A 21,989-nucleotide genomic window follows, 5' to 3' on the forward strand; every position below is an offset into this window, starting at 1 on the left:
CGCAATAAATGTTACTCAATACAGGAGTGACCAAACGGCTCTTTCTATCGCTTAGAGTGCATGCTAGTTATCTAGCAGGTTCAGGATCACTCACTTTTCTCCTGTGGTGTGATAACCAAGTATTGCTGAGAGATTATTCAATTAAGAAGTCCCTCCACCAAATTCTAATTCTCACTATGACACTTTTGTTCAGCTGTGTCTAACTGACCCTAACTCACGCTTAGAGTGACGTGTTAGTTTTATATTAGCTAACAATTAATATTTGCTTTTATCTTTTGGAGCACACGAACCAACCACTGGTGAGGAGAATTAAACTTATATTTCTACCTAAGGTTTGAGAGGGGGCAGAAGCGGCGGCCTTTATGCTTTTCAGAGGCCTCTCTACTCCCATGCCTTGCACTAGTTTACATGTGCTACATTTGTATTATAGATAGTTCTAGAATGATATAGGGGCTTGGGCTGTGTAAGCTTAATAATGGACTTAGGACATGACTCAGCAATAAGTAATTCAGTTCTTTGTCTTTTGAGCCGATCTTAGCGGGGTCTTGTAGCGCTAAAGCTATGCTCTACACTGCCTTAATTAAGAATGGTTATCTTTAGAAATGACTCGGCTATAAAGGAACTTTCTAGACTGTTCTCTAATTCACCCCTTTTTGTGAAGCTGCATCATTACTAATGTTCTAGAGCTTTCCCAATAAATTAACTGATCCGCGGACTTCTGAATCACTTTATGCTTATGATCCGAGATCCAGATCATCAATCATTCTTTTGTTCCGATTTATTTGAGCCTAAAATCAAAAGGTTTTGATGAATCATGGGAAAATATACAAGATCCGGTTTTTTAGCATTTTCTCCTCTTCTGATGCGATCAGAAACTGTCCACCCGCGCCGGGGAATACTCTGTCATATGGTATTCGGTCCGCCAGACTTCCGGGCGCCAATATATTTCCCTTGAGTCACATTACTTTTTGTAATAATTAGCAAATAAATATATATGAATTATAAGGTGTTTCGCCGTTTGAGCGATATCTCCGTCAGTTTTGAAGCTTTTAGAATGAAACAAAACCGTGGATAAATTTTAGAAACAGTCCTTTTAGATGGTAAAAGAATTACAGTCAAAAGTTTACTGGCTCCCGAGATATTCACATTTCTTTCCCAATGTTCCTTCTTATTCTGCTGTCTATGTGCTATTTTCTTGTTGTAGGGATATATTCTTTGAATATTACACCTATGCCAGGTTCCAGGCATGCTTGTAGTAGATTAAATATCATGCTACATGGGTGTAGATAATTTATAATGATCTTCTAATGTTCAGTCTCATAAAGATCATGAGATCTGTTAAACATCTGAACTTGTCACCTGATTGTTGACTATTCTGATAGATCATTGTTTTATTCTTTGAATATTATTTCTCCTACAGCATCTACTGTAGAAGTGCAAGGGATGAAATGTCTGTATTTGGTGAGCTTGTCAACTACCACTAGGATGGCATCGAGACAAATGTCACTCTTCACTGCTGGGAGACCTGTTACGAAGTCTAGCGTTATTGTATGATATGGTAACTGAGGCACTGGCAAGGGCTTCAGCAGACTGGGGGTTTTGCCTTGGTCATGCTTGATCTTTTGACATACATCACACGTCTCCATGTATTGCTTAGTATCTTTTCTGAGGTCCTTCCAATGACATTTGGCCTTCAGACACTTGAGGGTTCTCTCTACCCCCACATGAGCAGCCTCGTGGGGTAAGTCATGGAACTCCTTGAGGACCAAGGGTCTCAGATGAGCTGGCATGCACACTTGTCAGCTGGCTTGGGGGTCGTCCCACAATAGCAAACCATCATCCAAGATCTGGTGTGCCCCACCACCCAAGGAACTGTCAGGGGACGACTCCCGGGTCCCCATGACCCTCCCCTATGGTCCACAGCCCTGAGGTGTAACCAGCCCTATCCAGGGCACAACCTACTGTGGGTAAGGAGATGAATAGATAAAGCAGTAGGTAAGGTACACTTGCCTACTGTGGGTAAGGAGATGAGAAGGAAGCTAACTTCTCATCTTCCCACAGTGGCCACAATATCAGCAAAACTTCCGGGGATACCCGGAAGTCACATGAAGGGGTAGGAACCGGGTCCGGAGCATGTGGCGTGCAGAGCATGCGCGCGTGCGGGAAGCACGGCAGGTGGAAGCAGGTCTGGATGCGGGTCCGGGTCCGGGCTAGTCAGGGTGTGTGCCCTGACAGGAACCCTCAAGCAACTTGCTGTAGGTATCGCCGAATTCTTCGTCTGAGAGATAGGCAAGTTGAAACTCCTTCGCAACCTCCGGGGCAAGGCTCGTCTGGAGGTTGGAAACTGGACCTTTCTCCCCTTGGCTCTCCATATTGGGGTCGCTGGACAGGTCCAACTTCTCACTTGCAATAGACCTTGATCGGGTGGCCACAAGGGTCCTTTTCACTTGGTCCTTACATAAAAAGTCTGCCCAGGGCTGAGTTATGTCCCCTTCTGCTAGACTCGTCTCTAGGCTGGGCAACCCTTCCACTTCAGGGCTGATTGCCTCAGGCATCCGGGACAGTCTTGACAGCAGATCCACATTAGAATGCGCCAAACCCGGGCAGTGCACTATAATCATGTTTGGGAATGCCATGAAAACTAATCCCCAAGCCACTAGATGATGGTTGTAATTCTTGAAGGTCCTGGCCCACTGTAGGGCTGCATGGTCGGTGACCAGGAATAGTCTTTCACCCTCGATAAATGGTGTAAAACAAACTAACGCTTCCTTGGCTGCCAAAGCCTCACGTTCCATGGCCGAATATCTGGTTTCTGGGCCCTTACAGGTGTGGCTCCAGTAAGCTATCACTCTTTCCACATGGACCATGGATTCCTCGAAGTTAGCTGCCCAGCCCATCCTTGGAGGACGATCGTCGTGTTCAACACTCAACTTCTTTACAAGGTGGGGCACTGGGTTCCCTAGGTCATGTGTTATGGAAATGGGATTTTCCCATTTCTAGCCTCTTATGGCCTCTGTACAGTATATTATCACATGACATGTAAATAATAACAACCTAACCAACTATTATCACCCAAAACACCCGATGTCCATGTTATTGTAAACCCCACTGTTACAACATCTGTTACATTAATTGTAACAGCTTCTCAATGTCACGGCCCCCTCCTGCACCTGGACGCTATAGAAATGGGCCAATTAGGCCCCATTTTTATAACATCATGTGCTTGCTTCAACTTGTCATAGGTCCTGGTACCTGCCAGGTCCTTGATGAGTATGGGTTGTATCTGTTGGAGGGTTCCTGCCAACGCCACATCAGATGCATCTGTATAGAGCTGGTAACCTAAACCTCTCATCAGATGTCCCCTGACAGGGGCCGAAGCCAGTGAGTGTTTGAGCAGGGAAAACGCTCGCTTGCAGTCCTCGCTCCAGATCCAAGGCGCACCGTCCTTTAGCATGTCGAACAACGGTCATGCTATGAGTGAGTACTGGGGTATAAATGCTGAAAAGTATATGGCCATCCCTAAGAACATGCGCAGTGCCTTCCGGTTGCAGGGTTCTTCGAGTTCAAGCAAGGCACGGACTTTCTCGCGATGAGTGGATAGTCCGAGTCGAGAGACCTTCTGTCCCAACAACAGGAGACTCTGGTATCCCATGTGACACTTGGGTGGGGAGAGTGTAAGGTTAGCTGATTCTATTGCTCCCAGAACCTTATCTAAATGTTCTAGGTGCTGGCGGAAGGAGAGCAAGTAGACCACAATGTTATCTATATACACCAGGGCGAATTGCCATAGGAAGGGAGCCAAGACCTCCTGCATCACTCTCTGGAACACTTGGGGTCCATTCCTCCAACTGAAAGGCATTCTGGTGAATTGGTATAGCCCTCTGTGAGTACAGAAGGCCATTTTGTCTCTCAACTCCTGATTGAACTCGAGTTGTGTAAATCCAGACAGGGCATTGTAACGGGTCTATCACCTAGACTCGAGACAGAGAGAAGGGGGAGGGTGGTAGTGTGCGTGGGTGTGGTTCGTGGGGCCGGGTTTTGGTCCTGGGGCACTACCGAGTCTGCAAAAACCTCAAACAAACACTCACCTATGTCTCTCTTGGACGTCAAGGCTGGGTATTATGATGTGAGGGGTCTTAAACGTGAGCAAATAGCTCAGAGGGGGCGTTAGGGTCGTGGATGGCGTCTTTGCCACTTGGATGCAACTTCTGCTTGTCCCTTCACAGGTCTATTCAATACTAACTTGTTATGTACAAGCTGTTATCTATTTTATATGAGTTGGAAATGGAATGAATGGAGTGGGGGAATGTAAACGGGCCGTTAGGCAACCGTAAATGATGAATATCCAATTGGGAACAAAGGAACAATAAAAGAAATATGAATGAATGGGGAAAATGTGACAACGGGTCCGAAATGGGAAATGTAAAAGTTAACTCCGCAACGCTTCGCCACAGCGCCCGCCTATCCTCCCGACAGCAACCTCCTCATTTCCAGCTTTCCAACGAGCCCCTATTCGTCTCATTTGGTGCAGTACTTCTTGAGATGTGGCCATTGACAGGTGCTGTCAAGACCATGTGAGACTCTACTCCGTGCTGAACCATCCAGGCATGGGATTGCCGTTCTGGGAAATGCTCCGGGGGTGAAGAAGCAAGGTAGAGCATCACTATCGGGTGGGAAAATGGCTGGGTTGTATGTGTAGGTATGGAGATCTGGAGAGGGGGTGAAATTGGCAGCGTGGTTGGGTGTGGGAATTTTGCTTGGGGTTGTCGGGAATGATGGGGAAAATAGGGAAAAATAAGGAATGAGTTTGTGGAGTGTTGGATAGTGATAGAATGAACATCGGGAGCGTCAGCGGATATGTACTGCGTGTTGGTGACCAAATTCCGCAGAATCCGACTTTTTGCGGTACACGGAGTTGTCCCCACAACAGCGTCGAAGGTGGACATGTACTGGGCCCCTGACAGAGCCTGCAAGATGTCCATCTGCCTTGGAATAGGGAATTTGTCGGGTATAGTAACTTTGTTGAGCTTGCGCCAGTCTACACACAGCCGGTTCTTCCCTTTTTGGCTGACAATTATGATGGGAGCACCCCAGGGACTTCGTGATGGCTCTATCACTCCTAGTTCCAACCAAGAGTCTAGTTGCTTATCGATGATCTCCCTCTTTAGTGGTGATGCATGGTAAGGAGGGAGAGAGATGGGCTTGACATCAGGCTTCAACAATATGCGGACCCGGGCGTTGTAACATCCCAAGTTACCAGTCATGGCAAAAGCCTTGGCATGACGCTGCATGATCCTTTTCAGCTGCTCCTTGTCGAGGGATAGCTCTGGGTTAATGTCCACAACTTGGGTCAATGCTTCTGGCCACGTCTCTTCCCCTGGTGGCATCTCTGCAGTCTTGGGCCTAACTAGAGACTTGAGGGCATCCACCTCGACTTCTGGTTGTTTTTGGGTCAACAAGCCAGCGATCATGGCTTGATACAATGTACCTTTCCTAGTGAACTCGCACAGCTGGTTCTCAGTCAATTGGTCCACATGGTCTAGGACCTCTCATGGTCGTTGCATAGTGGCAACGATTTCACCCTTGGGAACTCTGATAGGATATGGGTTGGTCAAAGGCAATCGGACGGGGTCCTGAGTGTCTACCAGCATGACGGGTGGTGGCAAATAGCCTCCTGGGCTCCACTGGCTGCTCCAACCTTTGACCAAATGCATTCCCGAGTTGCTGTCGTAACTGCCCACAACTTCGACCTGTCTCACTGTGTACGGTTCTAGGGTCATGTCTTCAACTAACTTCAGGCACCCAGTTCCTGGCTTTGCTGTCTTCTTGGCCTCAGCCAGTGCATCTGGTAATAGCATCACTTGATAAACTGATCGATGGTGCAACTGGCTCCTGAGGGGAACCTGGTGCTCTGAATCTGCGACCTGCCAATATTCACATTCAGGCAGGCACATCGTGTGCAGCTGGTAGGTTGTCTGCACATCCTCAGCTATAAGCAATGGAACCGTCATGCCCTTGAGGACATAGACTTCCACGTCCCGCAACAGGACATGCCCCAGCTGCGATGGTAGATAAAGATCTATGACTGTGTAACCCTGACATTTGGCCTTTCCCAGTCAGCTGGACCAGATTCAGCTTCATCCCTTGCCAAAGTCTGGATCCTTCACTTTTATGGCATTCACATGACATCACACTCTACATGCATCAGATCCCAGGGACTGCTGACCTGGGGGATGATCAAACAACTTGCGTGCCTCATAGATTTCGCCCACAGTCCTGGTCGCACTGATGAGTTTCTCCTCACAGGGAATTTCACCCCAAGCACATGCAACAAGGTAGGCATCAGGCATCTCTTCGGGTCTCTCTACATCTAGTATGTCTGCAGGATCTGAGTTGGACAGGGTACAAAACTTGGTGTAAGCAACTGCAAATTCCGCTTCCTGCCTTTCCACCAAGGCAGTATACGACTGTCAATAGGAATGCTCCAACTTGGAAGGGCCACCTCGATCCTTGCGATCACTCTTGGTCCAGTCCGCCTTACGAGGTGGACGGTCATTGTCCCAGTGCAGGGCACTCCTGCAATGTCTACAGGGTCAAGGCAGCTTCTTACATGATTTGAAGTCACTCATGGGGTAGGTGTGGCTCTCCGATGCTGCAGCTGCGCTTCAAGCTTCTACTCGATCTGTTCCATGTTTGTTCCTTTCGAAGTTCAACCTGGTGACCTTATTGGCAATGGCGTTGATGCTGAACTCTTTGGTGGCCACCAGCTCGTCATGTTTGAGCACAACCATTCGTTGGAGTGCCTCCACTGTCTCGAGATGGTCGATGTTGATGTGGGCCCACCAACCTCTGGGAACGTCCTCCAATAGCCTTTGGATTTCACCCTTCAGGACATCCTGACTTGGTATGTTGGCCAGAGGGTAGAGAGTGCACAATAATCGCAACTTGTGTGTCATGAAATCGAGTGGTGTCTCCCTTGTGTGGCCCTCACCTTTATGGTATCGACATGAGTGGTAACGCTCTCGTATTTTGTCGATAAATGCAGGTGTCAAGAAGTAGTATAACTGTGTAGAGCCTCCCAATTTCGAGTGAAGTACAGCTTGTCGGCTGTTGGGACAGTAGTCCACCAGTCCGCGAGTTTGCCCTTGAACCTCTCAGGCAGGGCTCCTGCCATTTGTTGGGTGAAGGCCACCGAGTGTCTTGCTAAATTTCGACAGGTACTGCACCAGGTTATATAACTGTCGATTGAGCCATTGAACTCAGGGAAATCTGACGTAGTGTACTTACGATCAATGTAAGGTTGTGTCCAGTCGAATGGGAGGTATGGCCTGATTCCTGGCATTTGGAGAGGAATTACGGCGCCCAGCCCTGGAGGTGGTGGAGGTGGAGGCGCCCCTGCCTGACCTCCTGGCACAGGTGGTGGCGGTGGCAGTGGCGGTGGCGCACCTGCCTGACTCCCTGACAGGAGTGGTGGTGGAGGGGGCACACCTGCTTGACCTCCTGATGGAGGTGGTGGATAGTTGTGTGGAGGTGGCCCACCCTGGGCTAGAGGTGGGTCTGGAGGAGCAGGCGGCTGCAGTGGTTCGTCACCTTGGTGATATTGTGGCCAAGGTTGGGGTCCAGATCTAACTGGCTCCATACCGAGGTTTATAGGAGCAAGAGGGTCTCGAAACAATGAGCGGGTGGGACCCATATTGGGCCCAGGTCTGTTCCTATCGTTCTGATACCTCTCGTCGGCAGGGCCCACCTCTGTCTTTCTGCCCTTGAGGCCCTGAACAAATTCTGCATAGTCCAGATCCTTCTTGGGATTGTGGAGCGTATAGGATTCACAAGGACGGTCCATCATTGGTACGGTCCCTTCATCCCTTTGTAACATAGCTGCAGCGATGTTAATGCTGGGCCTGGGAACAGGGAGCTCGATTGGCAGCTGCTGGCATTGATGTATGAAGGTGACTTCATCGACTGCTGGTTTGCACTGACTGTTTAGTTCCCAACCCAACATCTTGCAGGTCGACTCATGGGTAGGCCTAATCTCTGTGGACCATGCCCTTTCAACTGATTCCCAGTCAGTGAAAGTGGTATGTGGCACACTGGCCGGCCTGAAACCACCGAGCTGTGATTTGTCAAACTCCCATGAAGGGTCGACAGCTCTTTTTATGGAATCGAAGTGCTTCTCGAAGGCGTTGAGTCATTGGTCAAGGAAGTGCCATATGATATCGAATTCCTTCTGTGATGCCCAGCCCTTCTCAGCCAGTATGAGTGAGAAATCGCCATGTGGGTCTATAACGAATTCGCCTGTGGTGAATTTGGTGGCAGTGGCCAGATGCGTGAACGCTGAAATCTTCGAGAACATATCAGTCAATCCTAGTCGATCTAGGGGTGCTAGCCAATACTGCAGTGTTGGCTTAGCACCGTCATTGGGGACAAGTTCTCTTTCGAGCCGGGCTGGCATGATTCTCTGCCAATTATGGATTTTGGTCATAGGGGCATCAGGATCATTGTGTCAGGGCACAGCCCTTGACCCCACTCACCCTCAGACACCCTCACCCTTTCCCTAACCACCCCCTCTTCACATTTCCCCATTCCCCTTATCCTTCCCCCCACTGTTTCACATAATGATGTGCACATGCGAACCCATGGGAACGTTCTGGGCAAGCGACTCGCCCAGAAATGTACAGCCACAACCGTGGGAACATTCTGGGCAAGCAGCTCGCCCAGAACTTTCCCACGGGTCACACCCGTTATGGAAAGTCGGCAGCAAGCGGGAACTGTATAGTTCCTAGGGTCCTTTTGTGTTGGCCTCACAGGGGGCTGAGAAGCTTACCCTTCTTCTCAGCTCATTCCCTGTGAAGGCTGAGGCCAGTCCCCTCAGTGACTTCGAGGAGTTAGCACCTGGGGAGAGTACCCCAGCATCCACACCCGGCCTCGCCCTCCAGCCACTCCCAGCTGGGGTCCGGATCCTGACACATTGAAAACTCCACCCTCAAACTCTCTGATGGCCTCTATGATGAGTGTGAGATCTCATCGCCTCCGAACAGCTTCAGGCAAGGTTTGCACATCACCCATGGGGAAGACGTTGCTGCGGAGTCGGGTACCTGGTAGGAGAGGGTGTCTTGTGTGGATGACACCAAAGCATCATGGTTGTGCATTGATTGAGCTGGCATCCTTAGTGGCATGGTGCAATCTAGTTGCACTGGGGTTGGGGCACCAATGTTAAAGAAATGGGTTAAGGGTAATTCATTTCTTTCCATCCTTATAGACGACTTGGAATCATCAACCTCGTGTATGTAGGGTGGCCTAGTTGTGTAATGAGTATTGTCCGATAGCCTTAGAGCTTTTGACAGAAAGCTGGGACCTTGCGGTGAATGGGAGTCTGCTGTGATGGATACTTGGCACTCGTTATGTGAGTGTACTGTGTGTGGATGTATAGTGTCAGAGTCTGGAATATTGTCAGAGACGGAATACTGTCAGAGTCAGGCAGACTGTCAGGAGATGGACTGAAGATGGATGGTTTCTGTCTGAGTTGAGGTCGGAGGTGATGCAGAGGTCTGTTGGAGCACATGCGCGTGGATACGCGGGTGGAAATATGCGGCGCATCCGGAAGCGCTGTTCAAGGTTAGCAGAGTGGGATCGCGGCCTCAGCAACTCAGGTGGAGCGCTGTGCCCTGAGCTTGACGTTTGGGGGAGATCCCGTATTTACGGATTGACACTCACAGCGGACTTCAAACAAGACTTGCGGGCGGAGCGGACCTATAGGAGGAGCACGGACTCCGTGAGCACGGACTCAGAGGGGGGAAGCCCCCTTTGCAGAAGGAGAGACTCAGACCAGACAGGGGGGGTACTCCAGTTGATTTCAGACTAAGGTCCCCGAAAGTATTTACAGGATATAAATAGGCAGGAGGGAAACACAGAAGGACCGGTCAGTCCGGCACGGTCCGGCGCGGAAATAAGCGGGGATTGTCAAACTGAATGAAGGACAAGAGCCCGGGAAATGGGAGGCAATGAACTAAACAAAAGCGGATCAAGTGCCAATATTGGCAAGTTAAGCGAATGAATGGATGAACAATATAGGCACTCGGCAAGGAATGAATGGTATGCTGCCAAGTGACAAGATGGCCAGAGAAAAGCGGAGGTCAGCACGCGGCGCCGATACAAGTCCACAAATAAGCGGGGTCGGTGCGGTGTCGACACAGGTCCGTGAAGGGACATGGAAATCAGCGCGGTGCTGACAAGTCTGCAACAGAGGGTGGTCCATCAGTGCCATCACAAACAAGGGCAGCATGATGGCCACCAAGGTCGGAGGGGAGTGTTGGCCTGACCACAGGGTGTGGAGGGCAACCAGGAGTGGCAGAGGTCCAGAGGGTGTGGAGGTGGGCAGAGGTACAGATGCGGGTGGAGGTCTGGATGTGGGCAGAAGTCCAGATGTGTGTGGAGGTCTGGATGCAGTGCATGGTTGATAGGGCAGGGGGCCAGACATCGGATTGGGGGCTGGTTAGATTGGGTTTCGGGTTGGCAGATTCGCCTATCGGCATTGATTCGCCGCTGACGGAGCCCCAGGATTTGTCGGTCATGACATATAGGATCACAAGTAATGGGGATATCCAGAACTGGATGTCAGGGACTCGTCCGAGGTCGAGGGGCCTGGGTGTAGCGTCCAGGGCTGAGAGCCTGGCGGGGGGGCAGATTGGGCATGTGTACTGACAGGCCCGATGCGGGACAGTGGTCCCTGGCCACTTAGACTGAAGTGGAAAGTTGAGAAGAAGGCTACTTCTTTGGTCCCCACTTCAGGTTCGTTTATATACATGCGGCTTAGATCACATGACAGGTGCCATGTCACCCTCGCACACAGCTGTAACCACCTGGGTGTCTCCATGGGAGATCCCGAGGGCATCCAGTGCAGGCGCACATGCTGGGCACAGCGGGAAGTTGCCTGAGGTGCCCAGGCTGGGTACATGGTGGGCACGCTGCAGATGGGTCAATGGTACATTGATACAAAGAAGGTTGTCCATGTAGAATAAAGAGAGAATAAAGAAGAAGTAAGATAAGAAGAAAGTGAGGAAGGAAGAATGAGGAGGGAGGAAGGGAAAAGGGGAGGAGGTAAGGAAGGGTGGACAGTGGGGTACCGGGTCAGGTTGGGCCGGGTGGAGCCGGGTCAGGTGGGTGTGCCCTGACAACTCTCACCTTCTGTGCAACAACTGTAAACCTCCTTGTGCCAACATTGTAATGTCTGTGTAAGGTTGTATATGTCTTGGTCACCATCTATATGGGTCATCCCTACCGAAGTTGACCACTCTAGCCATGGATCGTCAAGTTTGCACATGACTCAACTCAGGTATGTGTGAATACCTTCTGTTATGACTCACATTGCTCACCCAGGTACTGGCTCTCGTCTGTCTCACCACATGCTGCTGATCCCACCACGTGTTGTTCGACCTATGAATGACTAACCCCTCCTTCACTGATATGCTCATACGAGTGCCAAGTACCCGTTGACACAAACACAGACTGTTCGCCAAACGAACAGTCTTATACCCCATTGCTGGTATGCCCATCTGGGTGCCAAGTATCTGTCAACCCAGCCTCAAGTAGCTCCCTCAAGGAGTTGGAATCCCATTTGTTGCCAGTACGCCTGTCTGGGTGCCAAGTACCCATCAACCCAATCTCAGGAAGCTCCCTCAAGGAGCTGTTATATCACTCGCTACCGGTACGCTCCCTCGAGCACCAAGTACCCGCTAGCCTCTTGTCCTCAACTGGTCCAGTGTCAGGGCACACCTGCCTGACCCAGCTCCACCCAGCCCAACCTGACCTGGTACCCCGCTGTCCACCCTTCCTTACCTCCTCCCCTTTTCCCTTCCTCCTCATTCTTCCTTCCTCACTTTCTTCTTATCTTACTTCTTCTTTATTCTCTCTTTATTCTACATGGATGACCTTCTTTGTATCAATGTACCATTGACCCATCTGCAGCGTGCCCACCATGTACCCGGCCCAGGCACCTTGGGCAACTTCCTGCTGTGCCCAGCACGTGCGCCTGCACCGGATGCCCTTGGGATCTCCCACAGAGACACCTGGGTGGTTACAGCTGTGTGCGAGGGTGACGTGGCACCTGTCATGTGATCTAAGCCACATGTATATAAATGAACCTGAAGTGGGAACCGAAGAAGTAGCCTTCTTCTCAACTTTTCACTTCAGGTAAGTAGTACAATATTTCTCCTTTAATGATAATAACAACTTTCCACTTCAGTCTAAGTGGCCAGGGACCACTGTCCCACATCGGGCCTGTCAGTATGCATGCCCAATCCACCCCCCGCCAGGCTCTCAGCCCCGGATGCTACACCCAGGTGTCAGAGACCAGGTTGAGATGAAGGAAAGTCTCCATGGCGGAGGGCTTTGGCCTCAGCGACTTATGCCAGGAGCGCTGTGCCAAGTAACACATCCATGCCCTAACTTACTAACTGGCAACCAGAACTGCAGGGGGTAAACTCTAGTCGATTTTATTACTGAAGTGTAACCTATGTACAAGTTGGATATATATATAGTTACAGCGAAGACGGGTCTGCAAATGGTGGAGCTGAGCAGAGCGGAACTAACGGGGTTAAACATTAGCCAACTGAATATTACCGACGAGTCGGGTTACGGGGTTAACGGAAAGGCAGGCGATAACCCAGAAACGGAAAGGAGGGATAGGCCTGAAGGTGGGCTCTGCAGGGCAGGCAAGTGTATTGCCCAGCAGAGGTGGGAGTGCACTAGCGGACGTCGGAGCTGTCTGGAAGTCTTCAGGGCTCCATACTTAGGGAGGCATAGGTAATAAATTGAAAGGAGGGGGTGGTGACCATTGAGGGGTACCAAGGGGATTGTGGAATACAGGAGCTCCGAGGTTAGTGGAGAAGGACTGGAGGGATCGGAGGGACTGGAAGTCGTTGGCCAGGGATGGATATGACACCAGGCCCCCTCGACCCTGGATGAGTCCCTGACAAGAGTGTGTTATTCATTAAGTTCCATCTTTCTCAGCTGTAGCCATACATGAACGTGACACTAACTATTGAAGAAGAATGATCATGAGAAGTCTCACGAAATGGAATAAATAATCTGGCCAGCACCAAAACCCAATAAGGGAAAGCTTAATGCGGAGTGAGTGTATAAGAAGGGGGGGAATGGGGAGAATGTAAAAAAGAGATGGGAAGATGTGGACAAGGAGGACCCGCTGTGGTTGACGTTCAGTCAACATGGTTGCAAAGACTCCATTCCTATAACACCCTCCATCATGGGGATGTCATCTTTCATCCTGGATCTGGTCTCTGACAGCGATGGACTCAATGCATGCTATAAACATGTACAAAGGAGGGCTTTCCCTCTCCAGATCATCCAACACACACTCGACTGCCAAGTCGAGTACATCCAGTAACACAACTCTGCCCACAAAGGGATCATTGGGAGTTGCTTCCAAGGTAGCCTCAACAAGGGGTTACTTGAACTTCACTTCTTACTCTAGTAGTAAGAAGCCCACTGTATCTGCAACGAAGCCTGTTTCAGGCCCATCTTCTTCTTATGCCAAGGGGACTACACAGGCCTCTTTTCTTCAAACAACCGGTATTCTTTGAATACCAGTAATTCTTCCAATAGTCAACAATTGTCAGGGCACACCCCACCTGACCCCACACCGTGCTGCGCTACTCCGCTTCCCCGCTATCACCCTTTGTCTCTTCTTCCCCTTTTCCTTCTTTCTTTCTATTTCCTTCTATGGTCGACTTCCCCTTCTCTTGTATTACTAACACACCTAACCCTGCTCCCCTGATCGCCGCACCCGCCACGCGCATTCCCGCTCACAGAGCGGCACACCTCTGGGATCTCCCACAGAGATACCCAGGGGAGTGTGGCTGTGTGTGGGGATGACGTGGCTCCTCCCACGTGACCCTAACCGCATGTATATAATAGCACCTGGGGTGGGAACAGAAGAAGCAGCCTTCTTCTTAACTTCCCACTTCAGACTAAGTGGTTGGGGACGCTCACCCTGCAACGGGACCATTGCTACGCATAGCCAACACCTGTCCCATCGAGTCCCTCGCGCCGGGACCTTGCCACTTTCGGAGCTGTCCCTGACAACAATGCCCTTTGAAAGATTTGAAGGGCAATCCCCTCTGCTACAAATGTGGCAAGATCAGGTACTCTTTCAAGTGTCTGAATCACCCACCCAGAGCTAAGTTATACACTCTGGGCATGGAAGAGGGTGATCAAGACCCTCCCCAAGCATTAGATCAGGTGGATTCCGACAACTCCAGAATGGAATTGGAGACTTAGGGTGGAAGGACCTTGGCCTCAGTGACTCAGGTGGAGCGCTGTGCCATTGCTGGTTGTCCTGGGGGTCCCTAATTTCGGATCTAGCAGAGGGGAAGTCTCTTAAGGGGGAATCAAGTCGATTTCGGACTGAGGTTACAAGTTACTATGTACATTGTATATAAGGAGGGGTCCGGAATCAAAAGGAGCAAGGGTACTCCAAAAGGAGACAAAGGGAGCTGGAAGGAGGAACAACACCAAGTGTTAGAACAGGGCTGATACAGACGACTCCGGAGTGGAATCGGAGACTTAGCGTGGAGGGACCTTGGCCTCAGCAACTCAAGCGGAGCACTGTGCCATTGCTGTTTGTCCATTTGGTCCTTAATTTCACAGTAGGTGAGCAGGAAGTCTCTAGGGGGCATTTCAGGTCGATTTCGGACTGAACCAAAACGAGTATGTACAAGCGCCGATATATATAATGGAGGGGGCAAAACCACAAGGAAACAAAGGGGAACCGAATCGGAATGAAGACGTCCAAACAGGAACAAAGGGAAGAAGGAGCAGAGCGGTACCGAAGGTCATAAGGCAGGACCTGTGATAGGTCCAAAAGGAGGTAGGGAGGGCAAGGCCCAGAGGGGCAGGAGGATGAGGAGAAGTGGGGGTGATGACTAACTGGCTAGAATGGGAAGAAGCAGTAGTCCAAATAGGGGTGAGGGGTAAACGCGAGAGATACATTACAGGCAGTGAAAGTGCCGAAGGTGATCCGCGAAGCTCAGGGGTTGCGGAGCTTACGGATGTTACGGAGGCGGGGTTGAAAGTCCGAGGGATATTGGCAATGGTGGTATGAGGTCACCAATGCAATGGACTAAGACCGAGGTGGAGTCAAAGTCCGAGGTAGGGACTATGATGGAGGCTCGGAGCAAAGGTACGAGCAGTGTCTGAGTATGAAGTATGGGACAGCGGTGGAGGGTTGTAACTTGGCGGAAGGGTGGCAGAGGAGTACCAGAGGGAGGAGAGAGGGGAAAGGTAAGGGGGAAGGAGTGGCGGAAAGGAGGGTTGTCAGGTCCGAAGGTGAGTATCGGAGCGGACGGGGGAAGCGTAGGAGGATGATGGGAGGGTGGAGGTGTTGTGAAGGGGGAGCGGAGTAGGAGGAGGAGTAGTAGGAGGGTGGTGTGAGGGGCGGTGTTCGGTCCGAGGTGAGTATCGGAGTGGACAGAGATAGGGTCGGAGAGGTAAGGAGGAGTAGAGGTGGCGTGGGGGTAGAAGGAGGTGTGTTGCCAGGACCGAAGGTGAGTATCGGAACGGCAGCGGTAGGTTATGACTCCGGAGGTGAAGAAGGTGGAGGTCCGGAAGTCGGGTCGGGGTCGGGTATGCACGGATATGACACCAAGGGTCAAGGGTTTGACTCAATGGTGTTTCCCAAAGGAGGAGTGAAGGGCCAAGACCCAAGGAGGAAGGAAGGAGGATGGGAGTGGGGAATGGCTAGCTGACTGAATAGAAAGGAAGCAGCAGTGTCAGGGTTCAGCACCCTGCCTTAGGGTGCCCCGGACTCCCCACCTACTTTATCCCCTTTTATTCTTTGACTGTTGCCTTGTTGTTGCCTTTGTGTGTTGTGTACACGCACGCACACAGGATAGCGTGGGAACTTTCTGAGCAAGCAGCTCGCCCAGAATGTTCCCACGGGTCACAGCCACAGTTCTGGGCGAGCAACTCGCCCAGAACGTTCCCATGCTTACTGGGCACTGCCACCTGGATGTTCCCTCCGGGTCACACTACACAACTCTAGGAGCTGTATAGTTGTGGGCATGTGACCCATTCCTTTATATAGCAACCATGCGGGGAGATGAGACCTTTACCCTTCTTCTCATCTCATGCCCCGCATAGTGTGAGGACAGGTTAGATGGGGGTTGAGGTCAGGGAGCCTCCAAGTCCGAGGCCAGGCCCTGACAAGCAGCCCAAATAGGAATGAGGGAGAATAGTGGAATTGAATGGGACAATGCAATAGTTGCAAGGTCTGAAGTAAGTCCAGAAAGTCCAAACTCGGAAGTTAAACTCCGGAATATTGGCAAAGGCAAATAAATGGAATTGGCTAACCAATACAATGGGTATAAGTGGAGGTGGGGTCAAAGTCCAAGGTCAGAGCTAAGACCAGAGTTCTGAGACAGAGATGTGAACGGGATTCTGGAGCGGAGGTCTGGAGTTGGGAGCATAGGTGTTGCATGCTCATCTGGAAGGTGTTGAGATTGAGGTCGGACCAAAGGTGGTGTTGGAGCTGGAGGTGAGATAACCTCTTGGGAGTCAGTGAGGAGGAGGTGATGGAAGGGAAGTGGGGCTCCAGAGTCAGTTTCAGAGTTCTGGGAGCCCAGAGCAGAGGTCAGGATTGCACGGATATGACAGTTTGCAATAAACTCAAGTGTGAATAAATCGACAGGGTATGCCCCTTTCAAGCTTATCTATGGGATGATGCCACATATGATGGTGGAAATCCCACCAACTAACCTTCCTGGAGTCAGCACCTTTGCTCAGAAAGTGCTAGATAATCTCCAGGTGCCCATGATGCAATGATGAAAAGTCACATAGAGCAATTGGTCCAAGCCAATCAGCATAGGCACCCAGATCCACCTAAGCTGAAAGCAGGCAATTTCGCCTACCTGGTGTCATATCCATACAATCCCAACCTCCGCTCCGGCTCCTGGAACTCTGAAACTGACTTCTGGAGCCCTACTTCCCTTCTGTCACCTTCTCCTTGCCGACTCCCAAGAGGTTATCCCACCTCTGGCTCTGACACCACCTTTGGTCCGACTCTGGAACATTCCGGGTCCGACCTCAACCTCGACACCTCCCAGACAAGCATGCAACACCTATGCTCCTGACTCCAGACCTCCACTCCAGAATCCCATTCAGATCCCTGACTCCGGAACCTCCGATCTTAGCTCCGACCCCGGACTTTGACCCCACCTCCGCTTATACCCATTGTATTGGTTAACTCATTCCATTTAATTACCTTTGCCAATATTCTGGAGTTTAACTTCCGAGTTCGGACTTTCTGGACTTACTTCAGACCTTGCAACTATTGCATTGTCCCATTCAATTCCACTATTCTCCCTCATTCCTATTTGGGCTGCTGCTTCCTTTCTATTCAGTCAGCTAGCCATTCCCCACTCCCATCCCCCTTGGGCCTTGGCCCTTCACTCCTCTGGGAAACACCATTGAGTCAAACCCTTGACCCTTGGTGTTGTTCCTCTTTCCAGCTCCCTTTGTCTCCTTTTGGAGTACCCTTGCTCCTTTTGATTCCGGACCCCTTGTATACAATGTACATAGTAACTTGTAACCTCAGTCTGAAATTGACTTGATTCCCCCCTAAGAGACTTCCCCTCTGCTAGATCTGAAATTAGGGACCCCCAGGACAATCAGCAATGGCACAGCGCCCCGCATGAGTTGCTGAGGCCAAGGTCCTTCCATGCTAAGTCTCTGATTCCACTGTATCTAACACCTGGCCACAAAAAACCTCAACTTGCCAAAGGGAAGAGTGGAGAAACTCCTCCCCAAATACATTGGGCCTTATCTCGAAGCATTCAAGGATTCTGCTAACTATACACTCAAGCTCCCCCTGGGGCTTGTCAATAGGGGTATACACCCCAAGTTCCATGTTTCTCATTTGGCCCCACATGAGCCAAACAACTCATTACTATTCCTGGGTTGAGCTGCCCAAGTTTTCTATGACTTTGGTGAAGATCCTGAGCAGGAATATCAGGTCCAGGAAATCCTGGACCATGCATGGGACACTTGCAGTAGCCTGTGGTTCCACATCAAATGGGGCCTGGGGGATCTCACATGGGAACCTCTCACTCATTGTGATGAATTGGCTGCATTAGATGACTACCTATTATTACATGGGGTCGATGCAGTAGAAAAGCTCAACAAGGAATTCCCACACAAGGGCTAATAAAGCACCCCATCCTCCACACTCCTGATTGACTACCCACTTGGGAATAGTCCTTGTCATATCCCAGAATCATGACCCCACGCTCTCCCACCTCATCACACCTTCCTAACAACTTCATCATCCCCTACACCATAACTCCCCACTCCCCAAGTCATCTTCCTTCCTAACTGTCTCAGCTCTGGCCTGGTTGTGGCACACCTTACCTTGGCCACTCCCATCCCGGAAGCCTGGTCCTGAGTCGGAACATTCGGAGACTCCAGATTTGCTCCGACATCCCATGACTTACCTCTAAACCATTCCCCCTCCCATTTCATTTATTGGAGTCACCCAACATCCTTCAGATACATAACTCTGCCTTCGGAGCTACCTGCATCCTCTGGTGATCCCACTCATGTCATCACAAATTAGTCACCTTTCATTTATAATACGACTGTCATCTTCCTTCCATTCAGCCGGCTAACTTCCTCTTACCCATTTCTTGTTCCCATTCATCCTCCGGCCTCTTACTCCGCCCTTCTCAACCCAACACCTCAGTTCCCCGTTAAGGATATCATTCAGGACCTTTCAGTATCATTTGGCACCTTTTGGTGTTTTCCACTATCACTTGGACTTTGACTAAAGTCCTTCCCATCCCTCCATATATAATACTTGTAGATTAGAACCTGTAGTTCCCCAGTTCTAATCTCAACTAAATGTTACCCCAAGTCCCTCTATGAGTGAATCCCGACCCCTTCCTACAAGATACCTCAGACACATGAAATATAAGGACTAACTGAGACATAATGGAGGCACAGTGCTCCCTCCAAGTTGCTGAGGCCACGTCCTTCTTAGAGCCTCTTGTACCACCCAGCAGACCCGGGCTTCCTGGAGAAGCTTCGGTTCACTACTGGAGCTCTCAGATCCCTCTAGTTGAGCCCCGCCTGCATTTGGACTCACACACTTTCCCCTACGTTCGGGGTTTTTGACAGTCCTCCATCCTAATGTAGGACAATTATGGCACTAGTTGCCATATTGGGGTTTTGCCTCCATGGTTTGAATAATATTCCCATGGATAAAACTTCTTCCTTCTTCCTTTCCTCCAAGTGTGCAACAAGGAGAGAAATGCCACCCAAGGATGACCATGGGCAAAGCCCACAATCGAACACCACACCTATGGATACCAAAACCACTGGACCTGCTGTGGACAACACACAACAAGTCCCAATGCCAGGTGCTGATGCCCCCAGTGTCGACAACATTCCCATCCACAACCCAATACCAACAGTATCGGGGCATCCTTCCCCCTTAATTGTCAGAGACCAGGTTTGGGATGAACAGAGATGTCCCTGTGATTGGAGGGCTATGGCCTCAGCAACTTCTGCCAGGAGTGCTGTGCCCAGTAACATGTTGGTGCCCTAATTTATGGACTACAGGGTTTATGGATTGGTGGGTTATAACCCAGAAGTGGAATGGAGGGATCGGTCCAAAGGTAGACTTGCAGGGCAGGCAACTAAATTACCCAGCAGAGGTGGGGGTGTGCTTGCAGATGTCAGAGCTGTCTGGAGACCTTCAGAGCTCCATACTTAGGGAGGCATAGGTAATATATTGAAATGAGTGGGTGGTAATCATTGGAGGGGATTGCAGAATCTGGAGGCTCCAAGGTTGGAGATGAAGGAGTGGAGGCAATCCAGGATGGCCAGAGGTGATGGAAGGTGGTGACTGTGGATGGATATGACAGTATCCCCTTCTTAGGCCTGAACCCATGAAGGCCCAGAATTAGTAAGGTGAGGGGAGCTGTAGTTACAGAAAAAAAAATGGAAATGAGGAGTGGAAGGAAAGGAGAAATGGGAGAGGGGTCAGGATTCCTAAGGAGCATCAGGTCCAGGCTTGTCTGGATACCAAGAGTGGAATGCCTCGACAAGGTTGGAGGTGTGATCGAGTTTGCTGGCAAGGAGCCATTGCATCTCCTCATCGGTCCTTTCATAACCTAACCACTTGACCAAGTAGAGCAGCTTGTTGTGTCTATGTCAGTCAATCTTCAAGTCAAGAATCTCCTCAATCTCAAACTCCATTTCTGTCAGGGACTCGTCCGGGGTCAAGGGAGCCCAGGTGTAGCATCCGGGGCTGAGAGCCCGGCAGGGGGCAGATTGGGCATGCATACTGACAGGCCTGATGTGGGATGATGGTCCCTGGCCACTTAGACTGAAGTGGAAAGATGAGGAGAAGGCTACTTCTTTGGTTCCCACTTCAGGTATGTATACATGCGGCTTAGGTCACCTGACAGGTGCCATGTCACCCTTGCACACAGCCATAATCACCCAGGTGTCTCTGTGGGGATCCCGAGGGCATCTGGTGCGAGCATGTGTGCTGGGCACAGCAGGGGGTCGCCTGAGGTGTCTGGGCCAGGGTGTGTCGTGGGCGTGCTGTAGTGGGTCAATGGTACATTGATACAAGGAAAGGTTGTCTGTGTAAAATAAAGAGAAGATAAAGAAGAAGTAAAATGGAGAGAAGATAAACAAAGAGGGGGAAAGGAAAGGGGGAGGAGGTTGAGGAGGGGTGGACAGCAGGGTACTGGGTCAGGTGGAGCTGGGTGGAGCTGGGTCAGGCTGTTGTGCCCTGATACAGACCAGTTCCTCCATGAATCCCTCAGGGTCACTGGGGGATGAGCTATTCGGGTCTCTAGAATAGGACCTGAGGGTGGATTCAAGCTCACCACCCATGGGTGGACAAAGCTTGTGATGCATGGAACTTGGGAGCTAGGCTCCCTTTCCCTCTTTATGAGGGAAATAACAATAGGATGAGAAGCCTCTCCAAGAGGACCTTGGAGAGTATGGATGGTCAGCTGCAGGGTCAAGACTTCTTGTCTTGATGCTGTTGTGGGGACAACTCTGTGCACTGCAAAAAGTCGGATTCTGCAGAAGTTGCCCACCAACACACACCACATGCCCACTGACACTTCCAATGCTCATTATCTCACTATACAACACACCATACACCCATTCCTTATTTTTCCATATTTTCCCCATCATTCCCGACAGCCCCAAGCCAAATTCCCATGCCCAACCACACAGCCAATTTCACCCCTTCTCCAGACCTCCATTGTCCACACATTAAACCCAGCCGTTTTTCTACCCATTGGTGATGCTCTACCTTCCTCTTTCACCCATGGAGCATTTTCCAGAATGGGAACCCCATACTTGGATGGTTCAGCATGGTGTAGAGCCTCACATGGTCTTGACAGCACCTGTCAATGGCCGTATCTCAGGAACCACTGCACCAATTGGAACAAATGAGGGTTCGTTGGAAAGCTGGAGACGAGGAGGTTGCTGACAGGAGGATAGGCGGGCGCTGTGGCGGAGTTAATCTTTATAATTCCCATTTCGGATCCATTGTCATATATTCCCCATTCATTCATATTTCTTTTATTGTTTCTCTGTTCCTAATTGGACATCCCTTATCCTTATTTACGGTTGCCTATCAGCCTGTTTACATTTCCAATCCATATAAAATATAAAATAACAAGTGAGTACTGAATCAACCCATGAAGAAGTGAAAAGTAGTTACATCCAAGTGGCAAAGACACCATCCACGACCCTAACGTTCCCCCTGAGCTTGTTGCTAACGTCTAAGACCCTTCCACTTGTAACTCTCAGCCTTGACATCCAAGAGAGATGCAGGTGAGTGTTTAGTTGAAGTTCTAACCCAGTAGCGCCCCAGGACCAAAACCCGAACCTCCCATCACATACGCAATCACTACCACCCTCCCCCTTCTCTCTGTCTTGAGTCTAGGCGA

This window comes from Cantharellus anzutake (genome assembly GCF_015039405.1).
Source record: "Cantharellus anzutake strain C23 chromosome Unknown EI90scaffold_157, whole genome shotgun sequence".
NCBI lineage: Eukaryota > Fungi > Basidiomycota > Agaricomycetes > Cantharellales > Hydnaceae > Cantharellus > Cantharellus anzutake.